At 48.6% G+C, this 24,924-nt stretch overlaps 1 protein-coding gene across 3 annotated transcripts in view; it reads right to left on the reverse strand.

The window, feature by feature from the left end:
• KCNH2 (potassium voltage-gated channel subfamily H member 2) overlaps window positions 1-24,924 on the reverse strand; it is a 400,050-nt gene that overhangs the window by 179,099 nt on the left and 196,027 nt on the right. The window lies entirely within an intron of this gene.

Genomic DNA, 24,924 nt, shown 5'->3' on the forward strand with positions numbered 1-24,924 from the left:
GCTCACACTACCCCTGTACTCCCAGCACTGCTCACACTACCCCTGTACTCCCAGCACTGCTCACACTACCCCTGTACTCCCAGCACTGCTCACACTACCCCTGTACTCCCAGCACTGCTCACACTACCCCTGTACTCCCAGCACTGCTCACACTACCCCTGTACTCCCATCACTGCTCACACTACCCCTGTACTCCCATCACTGCTCACACTACCCCTGTACTCCTAGCACTGCTCACACTACCCCTGTACTCCCAGCACTGCTCACACTACCCCTGTACTCCCAGCACTGCTCACACTACCCCTGAACTCCCAGCACTGCTCACACTACCCCTGTACTCCCAGCACGGCTCACACTACCCCTGTACTCCCAGCACTGCTCACACTACCCCTGTACTCCCAGCACTGCTCACACTACCCCTGTACTCCTAGCACTGCTCACACTACCCCTGTACTCCCAACACTGCTCACACTATCCCTGTACTCCCAGCACTGCTCACACTACCCCTGTACTCCCAGCACTGATCACACCGCTCACCATACATCTGTATTCCCAGCACTCCTCACAGTACCCTTGTACTCCTATGACTACTAACATTGCCCAGGTACTCCTAGAACTGTTGATATTACCCCTGTACTCCCAGCACTGCTTAAACTACCCCTTTACTCCCATCATTACTCCTATCACTATTCAAAAATCACTGGACTCCCAGCACTGCTCACACGGCCCCTGTAGTCCCGGTAAAACTCATGCTGTCCCTGTACTCCCAGCACTACTCACACTGCGCCTGTACTCCTGGCACAACTCACACTGCCCCTCTACTCCCAGCATTGCTCACACTACCCCTGTACTCCCAGCATTGCTCACACTACCCCTGTACTCCCAGCGCTGCTAACACTACCCCTGTACTTCCAGCACTACCCACACTGCCTCTGTACTCCCAGTATTGCTCGCACTACCCCTGTACTCCCAGCACTGCTCACACTACCCCTGTACTTCCAGCACTGCTCACACTACCCCTGTACTCCCAGCATTGCTCACACTTCCCCTGTACTCCCAGCACTACTCACACTACCCCTGTACTCCAAGCACTGCTCACACTATCCCTGTACTCCCAGCACTGCTCACACTACCCCTGTACTCCCAGCACTGCTCATACTACCCCTGTACTCCCAGCACTGCTCACACTATCCCTGTACTCCTACCACTGCTCACACTACCCCTGTACTCCCAGCACTGCTCACACTACCCCTGTACTCCCAGCACTGCTCACACTATCCCTGTAATCCCAGCATTGCTCACACTACCCCTGTACTCCCAGCATTGCTCACACTACCCCTGTGCCCCCAGCATTGCTCACACTACCATTGTACTCCCAGCATTGCTCACACTACCCCTGTACTCCCCGCACTGATCACACTACCCCTGTACTCCCAGCACTGCTCACACTACCCCTGTACTCCCAGCACTGCTCACACTACCCCTGTACTCCCAGCACTGCTCACACTACCCCTGTACCCCCAGCATTGCTCACACTACCCCTGTACTCCCAGCATTGCTCACACTACCCCTGTACCCCCAGCATTGCTCACACTACCCCTGTACTCCCAGCACTGATCACACTACCCCTGTACTCCTAGCACTGCTCACACTACCCCTGTACTCCCAGTACTGCTCACACTACCCCTGTACTCCCAACACTGCTCACACTATCCCTGTATCCCCAGCACTCATCACACTACCTCTGTACTCCCAGCACTGCTCACACTACCTCTGTACTCCCAGCACTGCTCACACTACCCCTGTACTCCCAGCACTGCTCACACTACCCCTGTACTCCTAGCACTGCTCACACTACCCCTGTACTCCCAGCACTGCTCACACTATCCCTGTACTCCCAGCACTGCTCACACTACCCCTGTACTCCTAGCACTGCTCACACTATCCCTGTACCCCCAGCACTCATCACACTACCCCTGTACTCCCAGCACTGCTCACACTACCCCTGTACTCCCAGCACTGCTCACACTATCCCTGTACCCCCAGCACTCATCACACAACCCTTGTACTCCTAGCACTGCTCACACTACCCCTGTACTCCTAGCACTGCTCAAACTACCCTGTACCCCCAGCACTCATCACACTACCCCTGTACTCCCAGCACTGCTCACACTACCCCTGTACTCCCAGCACTGATCACACCACTCACCATACATCTGTATTCCCAGCACTCCTCACACCACTCACCATACATCTGTATTCCCAGCACTCCTCACAGTACCCTTGTACTCCTATCACTACTAACATTGCCCAGGTACTCCTAGAACTGTTGATATTACCCCTGTACTCCCAGCACTGCTTAAACTACCCCTTTACTCCCATCATTACTCCTATCACTATTCAAAAACCACTGGACTCCCAGCACTGCTCACACGGCCCCTGTAGTCCCGGTAAAACTCATGCTGTCCCTGTACTCCTGGCACTACTCACACTGCGCCTGTACTCCTGGCACAACTCACACTGCCCCTGTACTCCCAGCAACGCTCAAACTACCCCTGTAAACCCAGCATTGCTCACACTACCCCTGTACTCCCAGCGCTGCTAACACTACCCCTGTACTTCCAGCACTACCCACACTGCCTCTGTACTCCCAGTATTGCTCACACTACCCCTGTACTCCCAGCGCTGCTAACACTACCCCTGTACTTCCAGCACTACCCACACTGCCTCTGTACTCCCAGCACTGCTCACACTACCCCTGTTCTCCCAGCACTGCTCACACTACCCCTGTACTCCCAGCATTGCTCACACTACCCCTGTACTCCCAGCACTGCTCACACTACCCCTGTACTCCCAGCACTGCTCACACTACCCCTGTACTCCCAGGACTGCTCACACTACCCCTGTACTCCCAGCACTGCTCATACTACCCCTGTACTCCCAGCACTGCTCACACTATCCCTGTACTCCTACCACTGCTCAGACTACCCCTGTACTCCCAGCACTGCTCACACTACCCCTGTAATCCCAGCACTGCTCACACTACCCCTGTACTCCCAGCATTGCTCACACTACCCCTGTACCCCCAGCACTGCTCACACTACCCCTGTACTCCCAGCATTGCTCACACTACCCCTGTACTCCCAGCATTGCTCACACTATCCCTGTACTCCCAGCACTGATCACACTACCCCTGTACTCCTAGCACTGCTCACACAACCTCTGTACTCCCAGCATTGCTCACACTACCCCTGTACTCCCAGCATTGCTCACACTACCCCTGTACTCCCAGGACTGCTCACACTACCCCTGTACTCCCAGCACTGCTCACACTACCCCTGTACCCCCAGCACTGCTCACACTACCCCTGTACTCCCAGCATTGCTCACACTACCCCTGTACTCCCAGCATTGCTCACACTACCCCTGTACTCCCAGGACTGCTCACACTACCCCTGTACTCCCAGCATTGCTCACACTACCCCTGTACCCCCAGCACTGCTCACACTACCCCTGTACTCCCAGCATTGCTCACACTACCCCTGTACTCCCAGCACTGCTCACACTACCCCTGTACTCCCAGCATTGCTCACACTACCCCTGTACTCCCAGGACTGCTCACACTACCCCTGTACTCCCAGCATTGCTCACACTACCCCTGTACCCCCAGCACTGCTCACACTACCCCTGTACTCCCAGCACTGATCACACTACCCCTGTACTCCCAGCACTGATCACACTACCCCTGTACTCCTAGCACTGCTCACACTACCCCTGTACTCCCAGCACTGCTTACACTACCCCTGTACTCCCAGCACTGATCACACTATCCCTGTACTCCTAGCACTGCTCACACTACCCCTGTACTCCCAGCACTGATCACACTATCCCTGTACTCCCAGCACTGATCACACTATCCCTGTACTCCCAGCACTGATCACACTACCCGTGTACTCCCAGCACTGATCACACTACCCCTGTACTCCCAACACTGCTCACACTATCCCTGTACCCCCAGCACTCATCACACTACCTCTGTACTCCCAGCACTGCTCACACTACCTCTGTACTCCCAGCACTGCTCACACTACCCCTGTACTCCCAGCATTGCTCACACTACCCCTGTACTCCCAGCACTGCTCACACTACCCCTGTACTCCCAGCATTGCTCACACTACCCCTGTACTCCCAGGACTGCTCACACTACCCCTGTACTCCCAGCATTGCTCACACTACCCCTGTACCCCCAGCACTGCTCACACTACCCCTGTACTCCCAGCACTGATCACACTACCCCTGTACTCCCAGCACTGATCACACTACCCCTGTACTCCTAGCACTGCTCACACTACCCCTGTACTCCCAGCACTGCTTACACTACCCCTGTACTCCCAGCACTGATCACACTATCCCTGTACTCCTAGCACTGCTCACACTACCCCTGTACTCCCAGCACTGATCACACTATCCCTGTACTCCCAGCACTGATCACACTATCCCTGTACTCTCAGCACTGATCACACTACCCGTGTACTCCCAGCACTGATCACACTACCCCTGTACTCCCAACACTGCTCACACTATCCCTGTACCCCCAGCACTCATCACACTACCTCTGTACTCCCAGCACTGCTCACACTACCTCTGTACTCCCAGCACTGCTCACACTACCCCTGTACTCCCAGCACTGCTCACACTACCCCTGTACTCCTAGCACTGCTCACACTACCCCTGTACTCCCAGCACTGCTCACACTATCCCTGTACTCCCAGCACTGCTCACACTACCCCTGTACTCCTAGCACTGCTCACACTATCCCTGTACCCCCAGCACTCATCACACTACCCCTGTACTCCCAGCACTGCTCACACTACCCCTGTACTCCCAGCACTGCTCACACTATCCCTGTACCCCCAGCACTCATCACACTACCCCTGTACTCCTAGCACTGCTCACACTACCCCTGTACTCCTAGCACTGCTCAAACTACCCTGTACCCCCAGCACTCATCACACTACCCCTGTACTCCTAGCACTGCTCACACTACCCCTGTACTCCCAGCACTGCTCACACTACCCCTGTACTCCCAGCACTGATCACACCACTCACCATACATCTGTATTCCCAGCACTCCTCACACCACTCACCATACATCTGTATTCCCAGCACTCCTCACAGTACCCTTGTACTCCTATCACTACTAACATTGCCCAGGTACTCCTAGAACTGTTGATATTACCCCTGTACTCCCAGCACTGCTTAAACTACCCCTTTACTCCCATCATTACTCCTATCACTATTCAAAAACCACTGGACTCCCAGCACTGCTCACACGGCCCCTGTAGTCCCGGTAAAACTCATGCTGTCCCTGTACTCCTGGCACTACTCACACTGCGCCTGTACTCCTGGCACAACTCACACTGCCCCTGTACTCCCAGCAACGCTCAAACTACCCCTGTACTCCCAGCATTGCTCACACTACCCCTGTACTCCCAGCGCTGCTAACACTACCCCTGTACTTCCAGCACTACCCACACTGCCTCTGTACTCCCAGTATTGCTCACACTACCCCTGTACTCCCAGCGCTGCTAACACTACCCCTGTACTCCCAGCATTGCTCACACTACCCCTGTACTCCCAGCATTGCTCACACTACCCCTGTACTCCCAGCATTGCTCACACTACCCCTGTACTCCCAGCACTGATCACACTACCCCTGTACTCCTAGCACTGCTCACACTACCTCTGTACTCCCAGCATTGCTCACACTACCCCTGTACTCCCAGCATTGCTCACACTACCCCTGTACTCCCAGGACTGCTCACACTACCCCTGTACTCCCAGCACTGCTCACACTACCCCTGTACCCCCAGCACTGCTCACACTACCCCTGTACTCCCAGCATTGCTCACACTACCCCTGTACTCCCAGCATTGCTCACACTACCCCTGTACTCCCAGGGCTGCTCACACTACCCCTGTACTCCCAGCATTGCTCACACTACCCCTGTACCCCCAGCACTGCTCACACTACCCCTGTACTCCCAGCATTGCTCACACTACCCCTGTACTCCCAGCACTGCTCACACTACCCCTGTACTCTCAGCATTGCTCACACTACCCCTGTACTCCCAGGACTGCTCACATTACCCCTGTACTCCCAGCATTGCTCACACTACCCCTGTACCCCCAGCACTGCTCACACTACCCCTATACTCCCAGCACTGATCACACTACCCCTGTACTCCCAGCACTGATCACACTACCCCTGTACTCCTAGTACTGCTCACACTACCCCTGTACTCCCAGCACTGCTTACACTACCCCTGTACTCCCAGCACTGATCACACTATCCCTGTACTCCTAGCACTGCTCACACTACCCCTGTACTCCCAGCACTGATCACACTATCCCTGTACTCCCAGCACTGATCACACTATCCCTGTACTCCCAGCACTGATCACACTACCCGTGTACTCCCAGCACTGATCACACTACCCCTGTACTCCCAACACTGCTCACACTATCCCTGTACCCCCAGCACTCATCACACTACCTCTGTACTCCCAGCACTGCTCACACTACCTCTGTACTCCCAGCACTGCTCACACTACCCCTGTACTCCCAGCACTGCTCACACTACCCCTGTACTCCAAGCACTGCTCACACTACCCCTGTACTCCCAGCACTGCTCACACTATCCCTGTACTCCCAGCACTGCTCACACTACCCCTGTACTCCTAGCACTGCTCACACTATCCCTGTACCCCCAGCACTCATCACACTACCCCTGTACTCCCAGCACTGCTCACACTACCCCTGTACTCCCAGCACTGCTCACACTATCCCTGTACCCCCAGCACTCATCACACTACCCCTGTACTCCTAGCACTGCTCACACTACCCCTGTACTCCTAGCACTGCTCAAACTACCCTGTACCCCCAGCACTCATCACACTACCCCTGTACTCCTAGCACTGCTCACACTACCCCTGTACTCCCAGCACTGCTCACACTACCCCTGTACTCTCAGCATTGCTCACACTACCCCTGTACTCCTAGCACTGCTCACACTACCCCTGTACTCCTAGCACTGCTCACACTACCCCTGTACTCCCAGCACTGCTCACACTACCCCTGTACTCCCAGCACTGCTCACACTACCCCTGTACTCCCAGCACTGATCACACCACTCACCATACATCTGTATTCCCAGCACTCTTCACACCACTCACCATACATCTGTATTCCCAGCACTCCTCACAGTACCCTTGTACTCCTATCACTACTAACATTGCTCAGGTACTCCTAGAACTGTTGATATTACCCCTGTACTCCCAGCACTGCTTAAACTACCCCTTTACTCCCATCATTACTCCTATCACTATTCAAAAACCACTGGACTCCCAGCACTGCTCACACGGCCCCTGTAGTCCCGGTAAAACTCATGCTGTCCCTGTACTCCTGGCACTACTCACACTGCGCCTGTACTCCTGGCACAACTCACACTGCCCCTGTACTCCCAGCAACACTCAAACTACCCCTGTACTCCCAGCATTGCTCACACTACCCCTGTACTCCCAGCGCTGCTAACACTACCCCTGTACTTCCAGCACTACCCACACTGCCTCTGTACTCCCAGTATTGCTCACACTACCCCTGTACTCCCAGGACTGCTCACACTACCCCTGTACTCCCAGCACTGCTCATACTACCCCTGTACTCCCAGCACTGCTCACACTATCCCTGTACTCCTACCACTGCTCAGACTACCCCTGTACTCCCAGCACTGCTCACACTACCCCTGTAATCCCAGCACTGCTCACACTACCCCTGTACTCCCAGCATTGCTCACACTACCCCTGTACCCCCAGCACTGCTCACACTACCCCTGTACTCCCAGCATTGCTCACACTACCCCTGTACTCCCAGCATTGCTCACACTACCCCTGTACTCCCAGCACTCATCACACTACCCCTGTACTCCCAGCACTGATCACACTACCCCTGTACTCCTAGCACTGCTCACACTACCTCTGTACTCCCAGCATTGCTCACACTACCCCTGTACTCCCAGCATTGCTCACACTACCCCTGTACTCCCAGGACTGCTCACACTACCCCTGTACTCCCAGCACTGCTCACACTACCCCTGTACCCCCAGCACTGCTCACACTACCCCTGTACTCCCAGCATTGCTCACACTACCCCTGTACTCCCAGCATTGCTCACACTACCCCTGTACTCCCAGGACTGCTCACACTACCCCTGTACTCCCAGCATTGCTCACACTACCCCTGTACCCCCAGCACTGCTCACACTACCCCTGTACTCCCAGCATTGCTCACACTACCCCTGTACTCCCAGCACTGCTCACACTACCCCTGTACTCCCAGCATTGCTCACACTACCCCTGTACTCCCAGCACTGATCACACTACCCCTGTACTCCCAGCATTGCTCACACTACCCCTGTACCCCCAGCACTGCTCACACTACCCCTGTACTCCCAGCATTGCTCACACTACCCCTGTACTCCCAGCATTGCTCACACTACCCCTGTACTCCCAGCACTCATCACACTACCCCTGTACTCCCAGCACTGATCACACTACCCCTGTACTCCTAGCACTGCTCACACTACCTCTGTACTCCCAGCATTGCTCACACTACCCCTGTACTCCCAGCACTGCTCACACTACCCCCCTGTACTCCCAGCATTGCTCACACTACCCCTGTACTCCCAGGACTGCTCACACTACCCCTGTACTCCCAGCACTGCTCACACTACCCCTGTACCCCCAGCACTGCTCACACTACCCCTGTACTCCCAGCATTGCTCACACTACCCCTGTACTCCCAGCATTGCTCACACTACCCCTGTACTCCCAGGACTGCTCACACTACCCCTGTACTCCCAGCATTGCTCACACTACCCCTGTACCCCCAGCACTGCTCACACTACCCCTGTACTCCCAGCATTGCTCACACTACCCCTGTACTCCCAGCACTGCTCACACTACCCCTGTACTCCCAGCATTGCTCACACTACCCCTGTACTCCCAGCACTGATCACACTACCCCTGTACTCCCAGCACTGATCACACTATCCCTGTACTCCTAGCACTGCTCACACTACCCCTGTACTCCCAGCACTGCTTACACTACCCCTGTACTCCCAGCACTGATCACACTATCCCTGTACTCCTAGCACTGCTCACACTACCCCTGTACTCCCAGCACTGATCACACTATCCCTGTACTCCCAGCACTGATCACACTATCCCTGTACTCCCAGCACTGATCACACTACCCGTGTACTCCCAGCACTGATCACACTACCCCTGTACTCCCAGCACTGCTCACACTACCCCTGTACTCCCAGCACGGCTACTAATCTTAAATACACATTTACACACTACCCTAAGCGCACACTACCCCAGGTACTAATATGACACACTATCTGTGACCTTCTCCATAGACCGTTGTCAAGGTCACGGGAGGGCATATGACCTTTACTGATGATAACTGAGGCACAGTCTTCGGTCAGTAAATGGGGACTGTCTCATGGACACGGCTCATTTCATCAGACTCTCATTTGCTTGGCCTCTCAGCTCATTACGGCTTGTGGATGATAATCTGTGACGCCTCGGGGAATACCGCGGCGAGGACCCCCTCTCTACTCCACATTGTTTACGTAGTAACATTTGCTGAGCGGGCGGCCATATCTACATCTTCTATAAAAGATCAGAGCGCCACATGAGACATGCAGATGGTTGGCACACTGCTGGGAGATGGTGAGGATCCAGGAGCTGGCAGCCTCAGTGCTTCATACACCCCCTCATTAATTAAATGGGACAGCAGATCCCATCCCAGGGTTGACGTGTCCTTGCTGCTAACCATCCTGTGCCCATCAATGACACATCACTTCAGCTGGTTGGGAACGAAAGAGACATCACGCCCAACGCCACACACCGAGCAACAACCCAAACCTCTACTACCAGCACTGCTCCCACTACCCCTGTACTCCTAGCACTGCTCGCACTACCCCTGTACTCCTAGCACTGCTCACATTACCCCTGTACTCCCAGCACTACTCACACTACCCCTGTACTCCCAGCACTGCTCACACTACCCCTGTACTCCTAGCACTGCTCACACTATCCCTGTACTCCTAGCACTGCTCACACTACCCCTGTACTCCCAGCACTGCTCACACTACCCCTGTACTCCCAGCACTGCTCACACTACCCCTGTACTCCCAGCACTGCTCACACTACCCCTGTACTCCCAGCACTGCTCACACTACCCCTGTACTCCCAGCACTTCTCACACTATCCCTGTACTCCCAGCACTGCTCACATTACCCCTGTACTCCCAGCACTACTCACACTACCCCTGTACTCCCAGCACTGCTCACACTACCCCTGTACTCCTAGCACTGCTCACACTATCCCTGTACTCCTAGCACTGCTCACACTACCCCTGTACTCCCAGCACTGCTCACACTACCCCTGTACTCCCAGCACTGCTCACACTACCCCTGTACTCCCAGCACTGCTCACACTACCCCTGTACTCCCAGCACTACTCACACTATCCCTGTACTCCCAGCACTGCTCACACTACCCCTGTACTCCCAGCACTGCTCACACTATCCCTGTACTCCTAGCACTGCTCACACTACCCCTGTACTCCTAGCACTGCTCACACTATCCCTGTACTCATAGCACTGCTCACACTACCCCTGTACTCCTAGCACTGCTCACACTACCCCTGTACTCCTAGCACTGCTCACACTACCCCTGTACTCCCAGCACTGCTCACACTATCCCTGTACTCCTAGCACTGCTCACACTACCCCTGTACTCCCAGCACTGCTCACACTACCCCTGTACTCCTAGCATTGCTCACACTATCCCTGTACTCCTAGCACTGCTCACACTACCCCTGTACTCCCAGCACTGCTCACACTACCCCTGTACTCCTAGCACTGCTCACACTAAGCCTGTACTCTCAGCATCACTCACACTAACCCTGGACTCTCAGCCCTGCTCAGACTAACCTCTGAACTTCCAGGACTGCTTACAATACCCCTGTACTCCCATCACTGCTCACACCACCTCTGGACTCCCTCTGCTGCTAACACTACCCTTGTACTCCCAGCACTGCTCACACTATCCCTGTACTCCCAGCACTGCTCACACTACCCCTGTACTCCTAACACTGCTAACAGTACCTCTGGACTCCCAGCACTTCTCACACTACCCCTGTACTCCCATCACTGCTCACACTACCCCTGTACTCCCAGCACTGCTCACACTACCCATGTACTCCTAGCACTGCTTAAACTATCTGTGGACTCCCAGCACTGCTCACACTATCCCTGTACTCCAAGCTCTGTTCACACTACCCCTGTACTCCTAGCACTGCTCACACTACCCATGTACTCCTAGCACTGCTCACACTACCCCTGTACTCCCAGCACTGCTCACACTACCCTGTACTCCCAGCACTGCTCACACTATCCCTGTACTCCTAGCACAGCTTAAACTACCTGTGGACTCCCAGCACTGCTCACACTACCCCTGTACTCCCAGCACTGCTCACACTACCCCTGAACTCTCAGCACTACTCACACTAACCCTGGGCTCCCTGCACTGCTCACACTAACCTCTGAACTTCCAGGACTGCTCGCACTACCCCTGAACTCCCAGCACTGCTCATACTATCCCTGTACTCCCAGCACTGCTCACACTAACCTCTGAACTTCCAGGACTGATCACACTACCCCTGTACTCCCAGCACTGCTCACAATATCTCTGTACTCCCAGCACTGCTAACACTATCCCTCTACCCCCAGCACTGCTAATATTAACCCTGGACTCCCAGCACTGCTCACACTACCCCTGAACTCCCAGCACTGCTCACATTACCACTGTACTCCCAGCACTGCTCACATTACCCCTGGACTCCCTGTGCTGCCAACACTACCCCTGTACTCCCAGCACTCATCACACTACCCCTGTACTCCTAACACTGCTTACACTACCTCTGGACTCCCGGCACTGCTCACACTAAGCCTGTACTCCCAGCACTTCTCACACTACCCCTGTACTCCCAGCACTGCTCACACTACCCCTGTACTCCCAGCACTGCTCACACTACCCCTGGACTCCCAGCACTGATCACAACTCCCAGCACTACTAACACTAACCCTGTACTCCAGCACTCATCACACTACCCCTGTACTCCCAGCACTGCTCACACTACCCCTGTACTCCCAACACTGCTCACACTATCCCTGTACTCCCAGCACTGCTCACACTATCCCTGTACTCCCAGCACTCATCACACTACCCCTGTACTCCCAGCACTACTCACACTACCCCTGTACTCCCAGCACTGATCACACTACCCTTGTACTCCCAGCACTGCTCACACTACCCCTGTACTCCCAACACTGCTCACACTATCCCTGTACTCCTAGCACTGCTCACACTACCCCTGTACTCCCAGCACTACTCACACTACCCCTGTACTCCCAGCATTGCTCACACTACCCCTGTACTCCCAGCACTGCTCACACTATCCCTCTACTCCCAGCACTGCTCACACTATCCCTGTACTCACAGCACTGATCAGACTACCCCTGTACTCGCAACACTGCTCACACTATCCCTGTACTCCAAGCACTGATCACACTGCCCCTGTACTCCCAGCACTGCTCACACTACCCCTGTACTCCCAGCACTGATCACACTATCCCTGTACTCCAAGCACTGATCACACTACCCCTGTACTCCCAGCACTGCTCACACTACCCCTGTACTCCCAGCACTGATCACACTATCCCTGTACTCCCAGCACTACTCACACTATCCCTGTACTCCCAGCACTCATCACACTACCCCTGTACTCACAGCACTGATCACACTATCTCTGTACTCCCAGCACTGATCACACTATCCCTGTACTCCCAGCACTGCTCACACTACCCCTGTACCCCCAGCACTGATCACACTATCTCTGTACCCCCAGAACTGATCACACTATCTCTGTATTCCCAGCACTGATCACACTATCCCTGTACTCCCAGCACTGCTCACACTACCCCTGTACTCCCAGCACTGATCACACTATCCCTGTACTCCCAGCACTGATCACACTATCCCTGTACTCCCAGCACTGCTCACACTACCCCTGTACTCCCAGCACTGCTCACACAACCCCTGTACCCCCAGAGCTATGTCCTAACCCCTCCATTATCACACTTATCATAGGCTCTGCTTAATCATGCATTACTGTTTTCCTCAGGCAGCCAGTGGTGTTCTCCTCCACCCTATGCTCTACTGCTCGGCCTCAGCTCTCCTCACCCCCCTACATACCCCATGCTATATGTGCCCTCTACATTCTACCCATCTCATATCAATAACATATCTGTGTATCCATCCATCCGTATTATGTTAGAATATAATGTTGGACAGTACATACCCCCATGACTCTCATTCTGTTTGCATTCTGTTTACCGCGCCAGGTCAGCGGGGGGGTTGTCACCTAAGCCTCATTAAGGCCCGAGAGGTCTTCTGTTCTCCCTGTGGGCCCAAACTCGATATGACCGAAACGAACATACGGAAACTTTACCCATGGCTGCATACTGACAACTTTCAGCTCACAGCCTAATAAGGAAACATGAGCGTCTCAGGCCCCTTTCTATAAAAAGACTAAAATAACACTTTCTAGTGGGAAAAAATCTCAATGTTTTGAACCTTCCCTCCTTCTTCTAAAACTACATCAAGATGTTTTAGATACTTTTATGTAGAGGTTTTGTAGAGGACCCTGCACAGGAGGTAAGTGTTTAATAGGGCTACACCACGGCCATGACAGGGGTCAGGTGACCAAAAACTGCAATGTGGTGTTGCAGTAATCATCCTGCATTGCCCCTAGGGTCAGTGAGTGGGATTGCGCCACTTACAAGGGGCCGTGAGCCAAAAGTCACACAAAAAAAAATCTTCAATGGATATCTTGTAACAGTCCATACACCTGTAATAACTTTATAGACCCTCACCTGTCCATATACCTGTAATAGCTATACAGAGACACTCACCTGTCCATATACTTGTAATAACTATACAGAGACCCTCACCTGTCCATATACCCGTAATAACTATACAGAGACCCTAAACTGATCATACACCTGTAATAACTATATACAGTCCCTCATCTGCCCATATACCTGTAATAACTATATAGAGACCCTCATCTGCCCATATACCTGTAATAACTATGTAGAGACCCTCACCTGCTCATATACCTGTAATACAGAGACCCTCACCTGCCCATATACCTCTAATAACTATATGGAGACCCTCACCTGTCCATATACCTGTAATACAGAGACCCTCACCTGTCCATATACCTCTAATACAGAGACCCTCACATGCCCATATATCTGTAATAACTATACGGAGACCCTTACCTGTCCATATACCTCTAAAACAGAGACCCTCACCTGTCCATATACCTGTAATAACTATATAGAGACTCTCACCTATAACTATATAGAGACCCTCACCTGTCCATATAACTGTAATAACTATACAGAGACCCTCACCTGTCCATACACCTGTAATAACTATACAGAGACCCTCACCTGTCCATACACCTGTAATAACTATACAGAGACCCTCACCTGTCCATATAACTGTAATAACTATACAGAGACCCTCACCTGTCAATATACCTGTAATAACTATACAGAGACTCTCACCTGTCCATACACCTGTAATAACTATACAGAGACCCTCACCTGTCCATATAACTGTAATAACTATACAGAGACCCTCACCTGTCAATATACCTGTAATAACTAGAGACCCTCACCTGTCCATACACCTGTAATAACTATAGAGACCATAACCTGTCCATATACCTGTAATAACTATACAGAGACCCTCACGTGTCCATATAACTGTAATAACTATACAGAGACCCTCACCTGTCAATATACCTGTAATAACTAGAGACCCTCACCTGTCCATACACCTGTAATAACTATAGAGACCATCACCTGTCCATATACCTGTAATAACTATATAGAGACCCTCACCTGTCCATATACCTGTAATAACTTTATAGACCCTCACCTGTCCATATACATGTAAACGCTATACAGAGACACTCACCTGTCCATATACCTGTAATAACTATACAAAGACCCTCACCTGCCCATATACCTGTAATAACTATACAGAGACCCTCACCTGTCAATATACCTGTAATAACTATATAGAGACCCTCACCTGTCCATACACCTGCAATACCTATAGAGACCATCACCTGTCCATATACCTGTAATAACTTTATAGACCCTCACCTGTCCATATACCTGTAAAAGCTATACAGAGACACTCACCTGTCCATATACCTGTAATAACCATACAGAGACCCTCACCTGTCCATATACCAGTAATAACTATACAGAGACCCTTACCTGCTCATATACCTGTAATACAGAGACCCTCACCTGTCAATATACCTGTAATACAGAGACCCTCACCTGTCCATATACCTGTAATAACTATAAAGAGACCCTCACCTGCCCATATACCTGTAATAATTATACAGAGACCCTCACCTGACTATATACCTGTAATAACTAAACAGAGACCCTCACCTGTCCATATACCTGTAATAACTATACAAAGACTATCACCTGCCCATATACCTGAAATAACTATACATAGACCCTCACCTGCCCATATACCTGTCATAACTATATAAAGACCCTCACCTGCCCATATATCTGTAATAACTATAAAGATACCCTCACCTGTCCATATACATGTATTAAAGGGTACCTCTTATCAAATAAACTTTTGATATATTTTAGATTAATGAATGTTGAATAACTTTCCAATAGCATGTTAATGAAAAATATGCTTCTTTCTATTGTATTTTTCCCGATCAGTCCTGTTAGCAAGCATTTCTGACTCATGCTGGAGTCCTAAACACTCAGAGCTGCCAGCCTGCTTTGTTCACAGCCAAACAGGCTGTGAACAAAGCAGTCTGGCGGCTCTGAGTGTTCTCCTTTGTGAACAAAGCAGACTGGCAGCTCGTAGTGTTTAGGACTCCAACATGAGTCTGAAATGCTTGCTGCCAGGACTGGTAGGGAGACCCCTAGTGGTCATTTCTTCAAAGTCGAAAATTAAATAGAAAGAAGCATATTTTTTTATAACATGCAATTGTAAAGTTATTCTGCATACATTAATCTATAATATATCAAAAGTTTTTGCGATGAGAGGTACCCTTTAACTATACAGAGATCCTCACCTGCCCATATACCTGAAATAACTATACAGAGACCCTTACCTGTCCATATACCTGTAATAACTATACAGAGAACCTAACCTGTCCATACACCTGTAATAACTATACAGATACCCTCATCTGTCCATATACCTGTAATAACTATACAGAGACCCTCACCTGTCAATATACCTGTAATAACTATAGAGACCATCACCTGTCCATATACCTGTAATAACTATATAGAGACCCTCACCTGTCCATATATCTGTAATAACTTTATAGACCCTCAACTGTCCATATACCTGTAATAACTATATAGAGACCCTCACCTGTCCATATACCTGTAATAACTTTATAGACCCTCACCTGTCCATATAACTGTAATAGCTATACATAGACACTCACCTGTCCATATACCTGTAATAACTATACAGAGACCCTCACCTGTCTATATACCCGTAATAACTATACAGAGACCCTTACCTGCTCATATACCTGTAATACAGAGACCCTCACCTGTCCATACACCTGCAATAACTATAGAGACCCTCACCTGTCCATATACCTGTAATAACTATAAAGAGACCCTCACCTGCCCATATACCTGTAATAATTATACAGAGACCCTCACCTGTCCATATACCTGTAATAATTATACAGAGACCCTCACCTGCCCATATACCTGTAATAACTACATAGAGACCCTCACCTGCCTATATGCCGGTAATAACTCTATAGAGACCCTCACCTGCCCATATACCTGTAATAACTATATAGAGACCCTCACCTGCCCATATACCTGTAATAGCTATACAGAGACCCTCACATGCCCATACACCCGTAATAACTATACAGAGACCCTAACCTTATCATATACTGGTAATAACTATACAGAGACCCTTACATGCCTATACACCCGTGATAACTATACAGAGACCCTAACCTTATCATATACCTGTAATAACTATATAGAGACCCTCACCTGCTCATATACCTGTAATACAGAGACCCTTACCTGCCCATTTATCTGTAATATCTATATGGAGACCCTCACCTGTCCATATACCTGTAATACAGAGACCCTTACCTGTCCATATACCTCTAATACAGAGACCCTCACCTCCCCATACACCTGGAAAAACTATACAGAGACCCTCACCTGTCCATATACCTGGAATAACTATACAGAGACCCTCACCTGACCATATGCCTGTAATAACTATATAGACCCTCACCTGTCCATATACCTGTAATAACTATATAGACCCTCACCTATCCATATACCTGTAATAACTATACAGAGACCTTCACATGCCCATATACCTGTAATAACTATACAGAGACCCTCACCTGTCCATATACCTGTAATAACTATATAAAGACCATCACCTGCCCATATACCTGTAGTAACTATATAGAGACCCTCACCTGTCCATATACCTGTAATAACTATATAGAGTCCCTCACCTGCCCATATACCTGTAATAACTATACAGAGACCATCACCTGTCCATATACCTGTAATAACTATATAGAGTCCCTCACCTGTCCATATACCTGTAATAACTATACAAAGACCCTCACCTGCCCATATACCTGTAATAACTATACAAAGACCCTCACCTGCCCATATACCTGTAATAACTATACAGAGACCATCACCTGTCCATATACCTGTAATAACTATATAGAGTCCCTCACCTGTCCATATACCTGTAATAACTATACAGAGACCCTCACCTGTCCATATACCTGTAATAACTATACAGAGACCCTCACCTGTCCATATACCTGTAATAACTATAGAGACCCTCACCAATCCATATACCTGTAATAACTATAGAGACCCTCACCAATCCATATACCTGTAATAACTATACAGAGACCCTCACCTGTCCATATACCTGGAATAACTATACAGAGACCCTCACCTGACCATATACCTGTAATAACTATATAGACCCTCACCTGTCCATATACCTGTAATAACTATATAGACCCTCACCTGTCCATATACCTGTAATAACTATACAGAGACCTTCACATGCCCATATACCTGTAATAACTATACAGAGACCCACACCTGTCCATATACCTGTAATAACTATATAAAGACCATCACCTGCCCATATACCTGTAGTAACTATATAGAGACCCTCACCTGTCCATATACCTGTAATAACTATATAGAGTCCCTCACCTGCCCATATACCTGTAATAACTATACAGAGACCATCACCTGTCCATATACCTGTAATAACTATATAGAGTCCCTCACCTGTCCATATACCTGTAATAACTATACAAAGACCCTCACCTGCCCATATACCTGTAATAACTATACAAAGACCCTCACCTGCCCATATACCTGTAATAACTATACAGAGACCATCACCTGTCCATATACCTGTAATAACTATATAGAGTCCCTCACCTGTCCATATACCTGTAATAACTATACAGAGACCCTCACCTGTCCATATACCTGTAATAACTATACAGAGACCCTCACCTGTCCATATACCTGTAATAACTATAGAGACCCTCACCAATCCATATACCTGTAATAACTATAGAGACCCTCACCAATCCATATACCTGTAATAACTATAGAGACCCTCACCAATCCATATACCTGTAATAACTATAGAGACCCTCACCAATCCATATACCTGTAATAACTATACAGAGACCCTCACCTGCCTGACCCTCACCTGCCTATATACCTGTAATAACTATAGAGACCCTCACCAATCCATATACCTGTAATAACTATAGAGACCCTCACCAATCCATATACCTGTAATAACTATACAGAGACCCTCACCTGCCTGACCCTCACCTGCCTATATACCTGTAATAACTATATAGAGACCCTCACCTGCCTATATACCTGTAATAACTATACAGAGACCCTCACCTGTACTTTTAGTGCACTTACTTTTCGTGGACCCCTACTTTTAGTGGACAATTACTTCTCGTGGACAGCTGCTGTTACTAAACCTTCTGGTTTCGAAAACTCATATTTTTTATATGCAATTCTGAGTTAAAGGGGGTTATCCAGGCTTTTTAAATTGATGGAGTAGAAGGAATTGGAGGAGGGTTCAAATTCGGATTCCCCCACCGATCAACGTTGCTCCATTCGCTTGGACGTCCTGATAACCCAGTGATAACCCTTTGCCCAAACCCCCATTTTTGCCATAGAGGGAAGCTCCTAAAGAGGGTCTCTCCAGGTAGCTGACCTGGCATGTTTGTGTATTACATGGGCAGCCCACCAATCTTACGGGATCCATATACATAACCCTGGAGAGAGTTATGTTGTAGACCCCGTTCACACAAAACTGCTACATGCTGATTATTGATATTTTTGTCGCTCGTTTCTAATGGCAGAAGATTCATCCATTAATATTCATGAATCAGAAGATAAGGAAACGACAATTATTGTTTATTTACTGCTTCCCTCGGGAGGAGACATCTGGTATTTCAAGCACATTCTGGTACAAAAATTCCTAGTCTCAGCCCCCCAAACCACCTGGAAGAAAGCAATTCCATCTATAACACGGATGAAAGGAGATCTCCTGGGAGCTTGGAGAAACTGGGTCATGTAGCATAATGCTGACTATAAGGAAATCGTGAGTGGATGGAAAAGGGGGTTGAGAACCAAAGTTATCGAGTTATAAAGAGTCAACATGGCGGAGGTGAAGGACACTTCAAGTTGGGCCATAAGAAGAAGTAAGGCCGGGTTCACACCACGTTTTTGCAATAAAGTTCCCGTATAGGTTTTCAATGTGAAAACCGTAGGAACCGTATTAAAAACCGTATGCATTGCCTCTCCACTGAAAACCGTATGCCAAAAGATGCATCCGGTTGCATTCATTTTGCTTCTTGTACGGTTTTGTCCATTTTTTTCCTGTACCCGAAACCGAAGTCTACCACAGTTTTTGGTCCGAGTGAAAAAATGTATTAAACCGTATAAGTTTTTTTTTAAACATGGGAGTCAATGGGAACTGTACAGAACCGTATGTGCGTACGGTTCCATCCGGTTTGCACCATACGGTTTTTGACTCTGCGGTTTTTGAGTTTTTGACTCTGACTTTTTTCTTGGAATTTTAATTAAACAAGTTAAACTTTATTCATAATGAAGTGAAAAGTTAAAAACGTATACGTTTTTTTCTTAAAAAACGGATACAACTGGACATCATTTTTCAAACTGTATATGGTTTTTAACCATATATGGGTTAAAAATTGTACACAAATTTTAATACAGTTTAGCCCGGTTTTGAGGAATCGGTTTTTCATCAAAAACCTGATACGGAGACTGTATTGCAAAAACGTGGTGTGAATGCACCCTAAGTAAACAAAGTCCATGATGCTTTAACCCCTTAAGGACCAGGGGGTTTTCCGTTTTTGCACTTTTTTCCTCCTTACCTTTAAAAAATCATAACCCTTTCAATTTTGCACCTAAAAATCCATATTATGGCTTATTTTTTGTGCCACCAATTCTACTTTGCAGTGACATCAGTCATTTTACCCAAAATTCTACTGCGAAACGGGCAAAAAAAATAATTTGAGACAAAATAGAAAAAATGCAAATGCAAATTTTCCTTGGCAAATGTTTTGATAAATCTCCCCCAATGGGATCAATTCACTTCATATATCTTCCTTGAACGTAACATTCCTCAACTATGATCTATACAGATGAGGGAGAGACCTCTTCCTAGATCTTGACCACATGCTGTAGAAATTAAAGTAATAAGAAGGATGAAAACTATAGAGAATTAAACGAGGAAAACTATGAAAAACCAACCCGGCCAAATGTTTGGAGACCCTAACCAGGAAAATCATCTATGAAGAACCAAACCAAACCAGAAAAATTATCTATGAAGAACCAAATCAGGAATACTATGGAGAATCCACTAAGAAAAAACATGGAGAACAAAGCATGGAATACTACCAAACCAGGAAATAGTATAGGAAACCAAACCAGAAAAAATCTATAAAAAACCAAACAAGGTAAATGTATAGAGAAAAATACATTAAAAATAATCTCTAGAGAACAAAGCACGGGAAATGTATGGAGAACCAAGCCAGGAAAATCTATGGAGAACCAAACCAAAGGAATGTATAGAGAACCAAACAAGGGAAATGTATGGAGAACAAAACCAGGGGGATGTATGATGAACCAAACCAAAGGAATGTATAGAGAACCAAACAACGGAAATGTATGGAGAACAAAACCGGGGGAATGTATGGAGAACCAAACCAGGGAAATGTATGGAGAACCAAACCAAAGGAATGTATAGAGAACCAAACAAGGGAAATGTATGGAGAACCAAACCAAAGGAATGTATAGAGAACCAAACAAGGGAAATGTATGGAGAATCAAACCAGGGGGAAGTATGGAGAACCAAACCATGGAATGTATGGAGAACCAAACCAGGGAATGTATGGAGAACCAAACCAGGGAAATGTATGGAGAACCAAACCGGAGAAATGTATGGAGAACCAAACCGGGGAAATGTATGGAGAACCAAACCGGGGAATGTATGGAGAACCAAACCGGAGAAATGTATGGAGAACCAAACCGGGGAAATGTATGGAGAACCAAACCGGGGAATGTATGGAGAACCAAACCGGGGAAATGTATAGAGAACCAAACCAGGGAATGTAGGGAGAACCAAACCAGCGAATGTATGGAGAACCAAACTGGGGAAATGTATGGAGAACCAAACCAGGGAAATGCATGGAGAACCAAACCGGGGAAATGTATGGAGAACCAAACCGGGGAAATGTATGGAGAACCAAACCGGGGAAATCAATGGACAACCAAACCGGGGGAATATATGGAGAACCAAACCAGGGAAATCGATGGAGAACCAAACCAGGAAAAAATGGAGAACCAAACCAGGGGAATGTATAGAGAACAAAACCAGGGAAATGTATGGAGAACCAAACGGGGGAAATGTATGGACAACCAAACCGGGCGAATATATGGACAACCAAACCGGGGGAATGTATGGAGAACCAAACTGGAGGAATGTATGGAGAACCAAACCAGGGGACTGTATGGAGAACCAAACCAGGGGACTGTATGGAGAACCAAACCAGGGGACTGTATGGAGAACCAAACCAGGAGAATGTATGGAGAACCAAACCGGGGAAATCTTTGGAGAACCAAAGTAGGGGAATGTATGGAGAACCAAACTGGGGGAATGTATGGAGAACCAAACTGGGGGAATGTATGGAGAACCAAACCAGGGGAATCTTTGGAGAACCAAAGCAGGGCAATGTATGGAGAACCAAACTTGGGGAGTGTATGGAGAACCAAACCAGGGGAATGTATGGAGAACCAAACCAGGAGAATGTATTGAGAACCAAACCAGGGGAATCTTTGGAGAACCAAACCGGGGAAATGTATGGAAAACCAAACCAGGGGAATCTTTGGAGAACCAAAGCAAGTAAACCAGAAACACTAAAGAGAACCAAACCAATGAACATAAAAAATACAGTCAGATGGAGACCACTTCATGCAGAGGAAGATCATCAGAACAGACTGAGCAGCCACATCCTCAGGGTATTACATAAGAAACAAGAAAATCTTCATATCGCTTATTGTTTTTTTTTTTTTGTTTTGTTTTTTTAACTGTACATGTTAGAGGAGAATAGACTGGTCCACTGAGATGTTATTAAGTACAGATAACAGTGACATTCCAAACCACGAAGGGCATAACACAGACGTCTATAGTGTAAGTTGAAGTAAAATATCTAAGGCAGCGTTCAGATCGGCATCCTGTTGAAAAGAGACGCAGATATGTAACCAATCATGTTGCAGAATGGCCCATAGATCTCAGAGGGTTAAATCTCATCTAATTTTCAGTACGTCTATACCATGTGAATACCCTGTCGGTGGGGGACTCCACGTGGTCGACCATGTTTTTGGAGTCTCACACACAGCGTTTACGTTTGGAAAAATAGTCCATAGTCACAAATTGTCTGCGTTCGGCCAACTGAAGTGTATGGACCCGTCAGCAGCATTGACAGCAAAAAGAAATCTTAAAAATGGCGAGAAGACGAAGCACACAATATAATACAATGATTAATACTGTTCCATTGCCCCGACTCGTGAGGCTTAACATCAGGCCAGTTCTGCGTTACATTGTATCACTTCATTGATTCCCTGGCGACTTCCCATCAGTTATAAATCCTTGGACTAGCCGGCAGCACGGCGGACTGCGTGCAATCTGACAGGCGCATCCACTACCCTAATATTCATCTTTATTGAGGGAACCTTGAAAAGAACATTGGGCTCTTGTCACCAAAGAAAGAGATGGAATCAGCAGCACTACCAACATGGATCCGATCACCGCAGGACGGGGGAGGGGCTCACACACCAAATCAAATCTTTCTCGGAGAAATGTGATTTAGTGCCCGTTATTTGCTTTCTATATTTTATTTCTGCAAAAGTAAATCTCAGCTGGGACAGCGTCTCATACAGACAGAACATATAGGTGGTCACTGCAAGAGATGGGGGCCACAGATCAAGACTACAGATGATTGGACCCTTGTCTCCTACATATGATTGGGCCCCTGTCTCCTACAAATGATTGGGCCCTTGTCTACTACAGATGATTAACCTCTTGTCTCCAACATATGATTGGGCCCTTGTCTCCTACATATGATTGGGCCCTTGTCTCCTACATATGATTGTGCCCTTGTCTACTACAGATGATTGGACCCCTGTCTTCTACAAATGATTGGGCTCTTATCTCCAACAGATGATTGGGCCCTTGTCTCCAACATATCATTGGGCCCTTGTCTCCTACAGATGTTTAACCTCTTTTCTCCTACATATGATTGGGCCCCTGTCTCCTACAGATGTTTAACCTCTTTTCTCCTACAGATGATTGGACCCTTGTCTCCTACAGATGATTAATCTCTTGTCTCCTACATATGATTGGGCCCCTGTCTCCTACATATGATTGGGCCCCTGTCTCCTACATATGATTGGGCCCTTGTCTCCTACAGATGATTGGGCCCTTGTCTCCTACAGATGATTGGGCCCTTGTCTCCTACAGATGATTGGGCCCTTGTCTGCAACATATGATTGGGCCTTTATCTTCTATACGTTACTGGGCCCTTGTCTCCTATATATGGATGGGGCCTGTCTTCCACAGATGATTAGACCCTTGTCTTCTATAGATGATTGGGCCCTTGTCTCCTATAGATGATTGGGCCCTTGTCTCCTATAGATGATTGGGCCCTTGTCTCCTATAGATGATTGGGCCCTTGTCTCCTATAGATGATTGGGCCCTTGTCTCCTATAGATGATTGGGCCCTTGTCTCCTATAGATGATTGGGCCCTTGTCTCCTATAGATGATTGGGCCCTTGTCTCCTATAGATGATTGGGCCCTTATCTTGAAATCACATTTACATCTCTGTAAGTAATGGCTGCTAAGCCAATGGGTGACACCAAGGACAAAGCTCCAACTTATCACCTATCCACATGATAAATAATAAGTATCTAATCAGTAGGGGTCTGACCCCTGGGACTGCCTTTAGTCACATGGTTGCTGAGTACAGCCGCTCTATTCGCTCACTATGGGATAGAGTACAGCG

The sequence above is a fragment of the Hyla sarda genome, chromosome 5, assembly GCF_029499605.1.
Source record: "Hyla sarda isolate aHylSar1 chromosome 5, aHylSar1.hap1, whole genome shotgun sequence".
Taxonomy (NCBI): domain Eukaryota; kingdom Metazoa; phylum Chordata; class Amphibia; order Anura; family Hylidae; genus Hyla; species Hyla sarda.